This window comes from Myotis myotis, unplaced genomic scaffold (assembly GCF_014108235.1).
Source record: "Myotis myotis isolate mMyoMyo1 unplaced genomic scaffold, mMyoMyo1.p scaffold_m19_p_6, whole genome shotgun sequence".
Classification (NCBI taxonomy): Eukaryota; Metazoa; Chordata; class Mammalia; order Chiroptera; family Vespertilionidae; genus Myotis; species Myotis myotis.
The window spans coordinates 26,003,408-26,015,859 of record NW_023416368.1 but is presented as its reverse complement, the minus strand read 5'-3'; positions in this window follow the sequence as shown (position 1 = coordinate 26,015,859).

Here is a 12,452-nt window from a genome sequence, read left to right as displayed (position 1 = left end):
CCTGTTGTCCCAGACAGCAGGGCCTGCCCATATTCATGGGTATATTCCTTGAGCTTAGCACAGGTCTGCCACACTACATGTTGCACTGAATTGAATTTGAGGTTCAACTCAGGCTTAACTGTTTACCATTCAACACCCAGCTTCTTCCCCCTTGGAACTCTCAGAGGCTTTCCTGCCTTGGATCTCAGCCTGATGCTCACTGTTTCATGCCTGACCTTGTCAGTTATGAAAACCCCTGTGCATAACATATTTATTTATCAATGCTTACAAATAAACACTTTATGTGCTGTGACCCATTCAATCCTCACATCAGCCTCTCCATCTTAGAGATGAAGGAACAGACCTGAGAAGGTAAGTAGTTTGTCCAAGGTCACCCAGCTCATAAGAAGTGTGGCCAAGAATTCAGAACAAGCAGCATGTTCCTAGTCACGATCCTGTTTCAACTGGAGAGTTATCAGTTCCTTGTGGGTTAAACATGCTTCAGTTATACTGTGGGATTACCCTCTCAACAACCCTATTAGGTATTGATTATTAGCCCTATTTTCCAGATAAGAAAATTGAGACACAGTAAGTTTAAGTCATTTGTCCAAGGAACTTGGCTGCTAAGTGGAAGAACTGAGATGAAATCCCAGGTGCCTGAGCCCAGAACCCTGATCTATCAGCCATTGTACCAAGCAGTTATCTATTAATTGATTAGTGATTGTATCATAAGCATTTCCCATGGTTATCTGACCTTCATCATCTGTTGCTGTTTTTATTGTTTAATAGATATAACAATACCTACTTCATAGGGTTGTCATAGAAGCTTCAATCTATGTAAAGTTCCAAGAGCATTTGGCATATAGTAAATGCTGAACAAATGGTAGTTATGATGATTGTTTATCGAGTGCGTATTGAGCCAGGCATGGTACTAAGTGCTTTATATGTATTATCTCATTTAATTCTCACATCAACCCTATGTGGTAGGTACCAATATCATGCTCCCTTTACAGATGTAGAAACTGAAGCTCAAAGAAATTAAGTAACTTGCCCAAAATACTTCACCTAGTTAGTGCCCAGGCTGCACAATTAGTGGTTTGTTGGAGTAACATGGTACTAGCTCTTCCTATCTTTCTTACATCGAGAGTTCTGGTGGAGATAGCAGAGCGCTCAACGATCACTGGGGAACTGGCCTTTGGTGGTTCCTTGGCCACATGAGTCCCACCTTTGCACATGAATAACTTGCACCTTTGTAGACACAGTGCTGCAGTCAAACTGGGGAGCAGCAGCTGCTCAAAGAAGAAAGAAAACATATGCTTGCTTATTGAGCTCCTCCAGCATCGGAGAACCAAGGGCTGGACGCAGGAGGATACTATCTCATGGAAAGCCACTTTCCGCCTGGGCAGCTGAAGGTGCAAACCTCTTTCTTCCTTGTCTTCCTGCTTCCTGCTGCTCCTCTCGGGGTGAACGGGCACAAGATGTGGAAAGCGCTGGAAATCTCTTGTTTACTTCAGTTTTTACATATTATTTAGATTGCACAAAATCCATGTTGTGTCTAAAAGTATCTAGACCAGCCATCTGTATAGATTAAATAATACAGATGACTGTAAGAGTCACCATAGCAGAAAAGTACGTGGTTTCACCATAGAGTGAACCAAGTCAGAAAGTTCAGGGACAATATTTTTTTTAACCTTGCATGACCCAATTTCTTCTCATCTTAGTTTGGCTGGCTTAAATATACTATGCAATTGCCAAATCTTCACTTTACTTAGGCTATTTAAGTAGTCACAATGTTGCCTTTTTATATAAAAGATAAACATACATAAACACCCATTCTGGCCAGTGTTGCTCAGTGGTTAGAGTGTTGCCCCACGCACAGGAGGGTCTTGGGTTCGATTCCCTGTCTAGGGCATGTACCTAGGTTGCAGGTTTGATCCCCAGACCCTGTTGGACATGTGCAGGAGGCAACTAATCAATGTGTCTCTCTCCATCGATACCTCTCTCTCTCTCTCTCTCTCTCTCTCTCTCTCTCTCTCTCTCTCTCTCTCTCCCCCCCACTCCCATCCTCCCCACTCCCTTCTACTCTCTCTAAAAAAAAAAAAAAAAAAAAAAAAAAACACAAAAAAACCCCCACAACCAATGCAAAAAATATCCTCAGGTGAAGATTAACAACAACAAATAACCAAAATTTGATGGTGGAAAATGGCATTTGTAATAAAGGATTAATCAGTTCTGTCACTCTCATTTGGGCAACAAAATCAAGCCTCTTGCTTCAGGAAATATTGCTAGATAGGATCATTTCCACACTGCCGGGTTGTTTTTCTTTTTAATATCACAGCTGATTTGCTGTGGTGGAGGCTGCTGCAAACTGCTGGCACCATTACTGGCTACAAATGTGTTTGCCAAACCGCTCAGAGTAGAGAGAGTCATGCTGTATTCTCTGACGGTGGGCTTCTCTGCCAAGAAACAGACCTGCATAGGAAGAGCCTCATTCATCTTTGCCCCTGCACCTCGTGCCCTGAGCAAGTGAATGTATCAGAAATCATTGATAGAAGTTTCTACGCTCCTCTCCATCCAGTACTGCTGCTGGAAACCTTCAATGAGGTTTTCGGCCATGTCCTTCCTCTCATCCTTGTTCCTTAGTGCACATGGCAGCAGACACCCAGGAAAAATGCAGACAGCTCACCTCGGCCACCTATGTGCTTGAGAAACAAATGAGAGTGGGTGCCAAAGGCGTCTGAATCCATCAATAATTGTCAAACACTGCTACCACCTCTCTTCTAAGTAGGAATAATAAAATCAGAAGGGGACAAAGGTATAAAATGTAACTTCTCTCCTGAAAAATCTCCGATTACTGTATTGTACTCTGAGGGAGATGATTATACTGTTTCCTTTGTTTTCTGTCTCCATTCACAGATGTCAATACATGCATGGTGAGTGGTTTCCAAACGTTTACTTCATTTGCAACTAGAAGCAAGAGGGGAAGGCAGCACCAACCACCCTGGCATGCTGACAGCTCAGCACTCTCCACCACCTCCACGAGGAACACAGCTCCATGCCAATCCACTCCTGGTGCCAAGGCAAGGACGCCAGAGCACGCTATTTGAGGGCACATTTTATAACAAGAATTAGACTGAAGCAGTGCCCACCTTCTCTCTTTCCAAATCTTACCTCAAAGAGTCAACCTTTAACATCGGGGAGACAGACAATAATTCAGACTTAAAAGTGAATGAAAATGCAATATTTGAATTGTTTAGGAGGGTGACACTTTGTTTAGTGAAACCAATACCTTTCCTTCTCAAAATTGACTACTGATACTAGTGAACAAATAGGAAGAGATGAACAAAGAGAATGAGAAGAGTACTGTGTCCTCACACATTTTTAGCCTCAGTTCCACAAGTCATTTGTGTCCACTCTTCATTTACCCACCCATGCATTCAATGCTGAGAATTTACAGTAGCCTCAGAAATAAAAAGTCTAGGTAATTTTCATTGAGCTGTCATGATGCTCGGACGCTGTTAGGAGTGCTTTACTTGTATTAATATGTTTATTCCTCACAAAATGCTAACAGGTAGGTACTACTCTTACTCCCATTTTACAGGGGGAAAGTGGAAACACTGAGAGGTTAAGTAATTTGCCCGTGGTAACACAGCTGGAGAGTGAACTGGGCAGTCTGCCTTCATGACTGCTGTTTGAAACAGCTCCCTATTCCATGTCTTGGTGGGACAGAATTAGGACAAGGCTTTGGGGCAGGCAGGCAGCTACCCAGTGAGCCATTTCTACTTCTGAAGGCTTTATTTTTATACCCTTTCCGCCTTTTTAATAGAGGTGTTTGGGGAACGAACAAAGGAAGTATCCTACTGGCAAGAAGAAGTAGATGACTCATATTGAAGAGGGAGGAGGGGGAGAATCCTTTTCAAACCACAAGGCTACCATCTTTCACACCAGAGGGGGTCACTGAACGCATCACAGGAGAGAAATGGATCTTGAGGTCACATGGATAAGAGTCTCACCTCTCGGGAGGACACCCTGCCGTCAGAAAAATGATTGGAAAGAATCCTTGCTGCAGTGAGGGATCTGGTTACTTGTGTTACTGGTGCCCGAGAGCATATGCTTTATTAAGTCAAGCAGATGTCCTGCTTGGTCAGGCCTCTCTGCTTTTATGGCCTGGAAGAGTGTCCTGAAGTCTCCTGGAGCAGGCACACTTGGCTCGAGGTCCCCTACCAACAAGCGGTAAAGGACGTGAGGTTATTGTGTGTTACCTTTTCCAATTGTTCAGGTCACCAAATAAGTCCCAGGGCTTGGTAGCCTGGCAGTAACTCAAAACTCCATCTTTCTTTTCTGTCTTAGATTTATGTATTCCAACAATACTGCTGGATGTTTGAGGGCCCAGCCACTAAGGATACATACACAGATAAGGCGAGAATGGTCCCTTTCCTCAAGGAGCTCACACTGGGAAGAGTTCAAGTGCCATCAACTCTGAGAGATCTAGTTCCCTGCCACTCACTACTAAGGATGTGCAAGGTGTGGAGCTAAGGATGGGCAAGGTGTAGAGTGAACAGGTGGTCACTTCTCTCTCCTTCCCTGATATTCTGTGCCCCAAGTCCCATCTTTCCTTCCCACATGACTTGATGATTTCATGCTGATCCAGGGTTAGACAATTTTCAGATACTAATAAAAAAATAATAACTCACAGAGTAAAAGCTCTATATCTGGCCCTCAGGTCATGTTTGTGATAATACTTGGAGGTAGTTTTTGCCAATATCCTCATTTCCCATATAAGGAAATCTAGGCACAAGCAGTTAAAAAATAAGCTCAAAGTAAAATGCTAATCAGTAGTAGATCCAGGAAATTTGGCTTCAAAGCACATCGTCACAACCATTGCTGTATGCTGTATCTTTGATAATGCTGCCATTAAGAAAAAATAGGAAATAAGAGAAAATAAGAAAGAAGTGGAAGCAGAGATGGAGAAGACTGAGCAATAAATCATAGCCATAGTCAGCATTTATGATTATTAGAGATCATCTCGAATTCTCAGTTTCTTGCTGCTGGATGGATATCATGTTACATACTAGTAGCCTGGTGCACGAAATTCATGCACTGGGGTGGGGGTGAGGAAAGGGCCCCTCAGTCTGACCTTCACCCTCTCCAATCTGAGACCCCTCAGGGAATGTCCAACTACCTATCTGTGCCCACACTTTTAACAGATAACAGCTCCATTGTTGTTTCTTTCTTATGCTTAAAACCATTGGAATTAGTAGGTATTCAAAGTGTGTATACATTTTGGGGGGACACCCTGTATATCTCTAGTCAGCGGTGAAAGAAACCAACAGCAGATTTGGAACCCCCAGAAGGGAACCTCGCTCACTCCCCACATGTCTCCCCACTTCACTTTCCACCTTCGTGGGCAGCAGGAGAATCAACGTTTTCTCTCATTAATTTGGAAAAGCACGTCCTGTCACCCGCTGCCCGGCAGGAGTGGGCTAGGCCCCAAGCAAGCGAGGCTCAGTCAGGGCAGCCTTCGCTCATGGGTGCTGGCACCCAAAGTGCACATTCCTCCTCTACAGTTGCCCCGACTATCCCACTGTTTCACTGAGAGGACAGAATTCCTCTCCACCTCTGGGTTCTTGATCTTGAACGCTGACCAAAGGCATCTCAGCGAGGGTCGCCCACCCCCACCAGGTGTGTCTGTCTGTACCTGCTCCTGCCTCAGCACCTACATTAACCCCCTAGAGGTGATCTCATAGCTGCACTGGCCTCCGTGGGAACAGGGCATTACCACTCCGCCCTCTCACTGTCATCTCACAGGCGCCCACCCTCAGCACCCAGACACTCTCCACCAAAGGATGTGAGCGCATCAGAGGGGATGTGTGCACATCCTGTGGGGGTGTTAGGCATGCTGGGTTGATGGAAGTGCGATGGAGAGGCGCGGGGGAGGGGGGGGGGAGGACTTGTGCACGCCTTGGTTTGCAACTGTTGCAGGCGCGGGAGGGTGACAGTGTGCTGGGGGATGTTCGCACGTATGTGCACACCAAAGGCCTCTGGCTTTGCAGATCCGCAAACCCCCATGGTGCAGCCAGGAGGATGTCAGTCTGGCCCACCACAGTGACTGTCCCTGCAATCCTGCACCTTCTGGGCCAGAGGCGGATCTTGCGCAGCCACTCCTGGGAGCTGATGGCCTGCAGGCACTACTTCAGCTCAGCCTGCAGGCTCCGCTTGGCGTGCTCACAGCTATCACCACCGCCATGTGGGGAGTACAGGCCGCCCTCCGCCGGCCTGCCTCCCCCGTCCAGAGGCTCTCTGTGCTGCTCACCTGCCCAGAGTGACTGGGGCTGGGTGGAAGCCAGGCATCCTGCCCTGCCCAACCCCAGCTGATCTGCCCCTGTGCGAGCTGCTGCCCCACCGGGAAGGGTCACGGATCCGGGTCCCGGGACCGCAGACAGCCTCAAGCACTGCCCCCCGCTTGGCAGGGTTACGGATCTGGGTCCTGGGACCACAGACAGCCTCAAGCACTGCCCCCAACCCGGCAGGGTCACAGATCTGTGTCTTGGTCCCGCGGACAGCCTCAAGCGCTGCCCCCGCCCGCCAGGTTATGGATCCAGGTCCCAGACCGTGGACAGCCTCAAGCACTGCCCCCGCCTGGCAGAGTCACAGATCCGGTCCCGGACTGTGGACAGCCTCCCGCGCTGCCCCCCACCCTCCAGGTCACAGATCCGGTCCTGGACTGCGGACAGCCTTGCCTGCTGTCGCCTGCCTTCAGTATGCAAATTAGCTGCCATCTTGTTGCTTCAGGGTGGGGGTCCCCACTGGGGTGCCTGGCCAGTCTGGGTGAGGGGCTGAGGACCGTTTTTAGGCTGCCTGCACCCCCTTCAGGGTGGGGGTCCCCACTGGGGTGCCTGGCCAGTCTGGATGAGGGGATGATGGCTGTTTGCAGCTGGTCACACCCCTTCAGGGTGGGGGTCCCCACTGGGGTGCTTGGCCAGTCTGGGTGAGGGGCTGAGGGCCATTTTCAGGTTGGCGGGCTACTGAAGCTCCCAACTTCTCCTTTTTTCCTTTTTCTTTTTTTATTCTGGGATTTATTTACCTTCTATGGCTGTCACTGGAGCTGAGGGCCGGCTTTACCTCTGAGGCCCGGCTGCAGCTCTGAGACCTCGGCTGCTGAAAGCAGGGATCTGGGTTTGTTTGGATTCTATAATTGAAACACTGTTGCGATCCTGCTGGCTGAAGCCCAGCTGGCCAAAAGCAGGTTTCTGGGTTTTGTTTAACTTCTATAATTGTAACATTGTTTCTTAGGGTGCAAGCTCAGAGGCCGGCAGTGGCAGGTGGGGAACCTTGGCTTCTTCCATCACTGGAGCAAGCAAGCCTCCTGTTCGCTTCAGCTGCCTGGCTGCTGGCCGCCATCTTGGTTGGCAGTTAATTTGCATATCGCCCTGATTAGCCAATGGGAAGCGTGTCGGAGCTACGGTTAGTTACCATGTTTGTCTATTATTATATAGGATGAGGAAATGAGACCCTGGGAGCAGCTAACCAGCAAATAAGCAGGACATGGCAGAACCAGAATTTGAATCCAGGTTCACTGGACCTCCTGGTGCTCCCTTTCCTGCACCATCCTGCTTCCTGGTGATAAGCAAAGTGGCACAGAGCATGAAGGCATGTTCTGCCTCAAAATGAAAGAGACTATCACTGAGATGAATGAGATGAAACCACAACGTAATAGAGAATATCAGGACTAGACCATCCTAGAAATCACTCAATACAACCTTTCACCTGATGTTTTAACCTCTGAAAACATTCCCATCAAAAAGGTGGGAGACAAATTTTGGGAATCAGATGACTGAGAAAAATTTGCTTGAAACCTAAATGTTGAACCAGAGAAGACTAGAGCAGGGGTGGGCAACCCCTGGCATGCGTGCCAAGCATTGGCACACCAGTAACTTTTGCTGGCACGCAAAACCCTCTCTTATAATCTCCCATTTACAATTTTTGTGAACATTTGAATGACTTAAATGTTAAATTACAAGGAACTGGCAAGACACTTGATGTTATGTTTGGTCACATAAAGGCTTTTGAGAAGAAACTGGAAGTCTTTAAGAGGGATGTGGATGGTGAGAGATTTAGATATTTCCCAAACCTTAAGAGGCACATCAAAGACCTCCCAAAAGATGACAAAACAGACTGTCAAAGCCTTCAAAAGCTGTTTTTAAACATAATTGAGTCAACTATCTTTCTCAAGATTTGCAAAATTCAGAGAACTGGAAGAGACAGCAAAATTCATGAGGTTTCCAGACAGCATGAAACTGGAGGAACTAAACTTACAAATGTTTTCATGGATAGACATGGCTGACTTTGAAATGCAATTGACTGAATTTCAGAGTAGCTCAATTTGGAAGCAGAAATTTATTGACCTTAGAGTTGACTTGGAAAACATTGAAAAAAAGTGATTAGAGGCAGGAGTACCAGAGAGAAGTGTTGAAAACAAACTATTGAGGACTTGGAATGCCATTCCAGAAAATTTTTTCTGTTTAAAAAACTTTGCAACAGCGTTACTCTCCATGTTTTCATCCACATATGCTTGTGAATCTTTGTTCTCAGTAATGGATTTTGTTAAGTCTCGTAATAGGAGTAGCCTGACAGATGAAAGTAGTAGCTCGTGCATATCTCTGAAGGTCACGAAATATAAACCTGATGTAAAATCTCTGTCATCAGTGATGCAGCAGTAAAAGTCCCACTGATAATATCAAATGGAGTCATAAAGTTTTCTGTCGGACTATCAGTGTACATGTATACATTAAAAAATAAATGTATTTTTCATCATCATATACTGTGTTTTTGTCGCTCGAATGAATTTTATTATTTCTTCAAGGTTCTTCACATATGTACACCTTAAGAGATATCAAGTAGGCGTAAATGTTCTCAAAAAATTAAGGTTGGCACGCAGAAGAATTTTGAGTCAGAGATTTTGCTGGTTTTGGCACGCACTCCCAAAAAGGTTGTGCCCCCCCCCCCCCCCCCCGAACTAGAGTGTAAAGATCTCCTGTAAGTACTTGTTAACTGGAGCCGCTGACTAGTAAATTACCTTGCTGGCTTGACCCTGGCCTTTGGCATTGTTTGCCCGTGTCACTCAGGTCATATTGTTCCATCAGAGGAACTTTCTCAGAGTTGGCAGCAGCTCTATGACCACGGAAACAGTATTGGTAGAGTCCTGCTGTCCCCTTGGTGAGGCAAGTTTGCCAGAGTTGTCATGTGCAGTCAGAGAGCATCTGCAGTTGATAGAAAATAATTTCACACACAGAGACCCAGACGCATGCACACGCTTTGTGGAGAAACACAGTCTCTGCTCTTCTCTAGGGGTGTTCTGTCTGTTCTAGAACTTGCACAGACCTTACATATCATTATTTAACGTCCTCAGTTCATCTTTATCAGGCCCTGACTTCACATGTCAGGGAGTCTTTCTCATTCATAATTTTTTTCATTTCTTTTGCAAAGAGAGTTTTGCCTTAAGAGGAGCTGAACTCCTCCAGCCCAGTCTTTAGAGGCAAGGAAACAAACAAACAAAAAGAATAGATAACAGTAATAATTGAGTGCACACTCTCTGGCATGCCCCAAGCTAAGTGCTTTCTTTATATGAATTAGCTCATTTAATCTACATAAGACCACTAGTGAAGTAGGTACAATTATTGACCCCATTTTACAGGTAACAAAGACTTGGGTTATGCCACTTGCCCAAAGCATATAGTGACTCAGCTGGGACCCAACTCTGGCCTCATGAACCTCAACTTGCATCACAGGCCAACCTTGAGCAACCTGTTTCCCTGAAATTCTTGAAAGTATGCCAAGCTCTGTTAGTTGAGGGTAAAAGTTAGTTTTGGATGGATAGAGGGGAAAGTATTTGGTATAACCCCATCCCCTGTAATTCTAGCATGAGGATGCTGAAATATGATTTAATTTTCCTAGTGACTTAAATAGCCAATACATCAACTGCCACTCATATTTCTTTGCCTACCTACTAGGAGCATTTTCTTTAGGAAAAAATATGTGTAGAAAGAAATGGAAATTCTGTGAAGGAGGGTTGATTGCTTTGTTAACTACTGCACCCTTGGAACAAAGAGCATGTGCCTAAGGCATGGTAAATGGTCAGTAAATATTTATTGAGTAAGTGGGTAAGAGGTTTAAAGGGTCACATAGATGCCTGTCTCCCTGACAAACTCACAATAAACTCCTTGAAGTTACCACTACATGCTGAACCCTAGTTTCCCAGAGTCAGATTACTCTGAAGTCTGGGAATAGTGTTATATTGATTGAAAAGGTACCTATCCCTGACTGAGAAAACCAAGTCTCATGTGTTTGTGCTTCTGTGTTGAGTATCTATGCCTCTTTGGAAATGATTAGAGGGCCTGATAGAGTGGAAAGGAGGGGTGAACAGGCAATACCATTTACAGTTGTAACCTTATTAAATCCGTGATTCATGTGGTTCAGTCCATAAGAAACTTGAACTTCAAAATCATATCATCCAAATAGGCACTCTAATGAGTTATGGCACCTCTCAAGTAGCATAATTAGAATATTATCAAAATCATCTGCTCTCCCCTATGTTTCCAGAAGTCTTCGGAACATCTCATCCTCCTCTGTTAAACCATTTCCCTCACCAGCTACTCCATTCAACCTCCATCGTCCTTTCTCGATTACCACCTCTTCCTCATCTCCACAGGGTTTTCTAGAGAGAGAGATTCCCTCTGTGCTTTCTGTTTTCCCCTTCAGCTAGTCTCCTAACTCAGCATCCCTGGTGTAAGAACCCTCCTTGCAGGATGAGGAAGGGAAAGAGTAGGAAAAATCCAAACTCTTTTGCAGACAGAGAGGAGAGAGAAGGGAAAAGGCTATAGATACTCATAGACTGATACCTTCATCCCTTTGGTCATAAAATGACTGCTATACATTACTATGGTATATCTCTCAGTTCTGCAAAAGTTTTAAGGATCCAATAGAATCCTAGTTCTCAAATAGAATATGTCAGTCACCAAAGAACTCTTACTTTCCAGAGAGAAATGACATCTATAAGTCCACTGGCCAGGTTAAGAGCAATGCTTTGTCACAATTCTTAGCATTCTTCATTGTTTTGTAGCTTATTTGATAATACAAACCACCATTTAGCTATTTTGTGCAAAATAGATTTTATATGTAAATCCTTGGCTACAAATAGATTTAGGATGCATGTTCCTTCTTTTTTTCAGCACAGCCTACTTGATTGGTACTATATTAAACTGGGAATGCTCAAGTGCTCTAGTTACCCTCCTGTGCACACCAAAATTTCCCATTGTCACATTTCTGCCCAGATATTAATAAACATGAGTGGGAAGTGGAAAAACGCATGAAGTGCTGCTCAACCTTTTGAAGCCTGTGGCGCTCCCCTCTGCTTCAGCTGAAAAAGGGGGGCAGATTGGGCACTCCAGGAGCCCAGCTGTCTTAGGGAACATCCCTAAAGGGTGAAACAACTTTGTGAATTCCAAGAGGGAAACTTAGATGGAACCAATTTCCATGCTGCAGGATTGCCATCACAACTGGGTGCATCAGGCCATTAGGGAGCAGGTGGCTTTCAGGGAAATAAAATTCAAAGGCACCATGCACATGGTCATATTTCCCAAACTCTGAAGGAATTCTCCCCCTGAAAGTATATGTTTAATTCCTCTTAAGTAAAAAGTCAAATAACCCTCAAAGAACACTATGTATTTCTTTAAAAAAAAAATATATATATATATATGTGTATATATATATATATATATATATATATATATATATTAAAATTGATTTTTTACAGAGAGGAAGGGAGAGGGATAGAGAGTTAGAAATATTGATGAGAGAGAAACATTGATCAGCTGCCTCCTGCACACCTCCTGCTGGGGATGTGCCCACAACCAAGGTACATGCCCTTGACCGGAATCAAACCTGGGACCTTTCAGTCCGCAGGCTGACGCTCTATCCACTGAGCCAAACCAGTTAGGGCTATGTATTTCTTTTAATAAAAAGTTGGCCCTGTACATTTGGAAGACACAAACATTTCTCAGTCTTGGGGCCAGAGCAGTGGAAGTCTGCTCCTGAGAAGAGAGAGTTCTGGAAACGGTATTCCATTTATTGAAGGAAGAGGAAGCTATTGATAGAGGAAATTACAGACCTGGAACTAGCTATTTGCAGAGATGCCCTAAAGAGATGTTGGAACTCCTGTAGCCTGAGGACTAAGATCACATGTTTAAATCAGACGTACCGGGAAGCCAGGGTCAGCCTCTGCCTACACAAATGCTTACCAGCCACTCAAAATGCTTAAAGAAACACACTTGAAATAAATACAAGCTAGCATTTTAAAATTAGTAGATTTTACATCAAACACAGATTACTGACCTGAAAAAAAAAATCTGAAGACCTGGGCCCACATTCCTGCACAGCCTCCCAGCAAACATGTATGAGCTCAGGCATTTGCCATG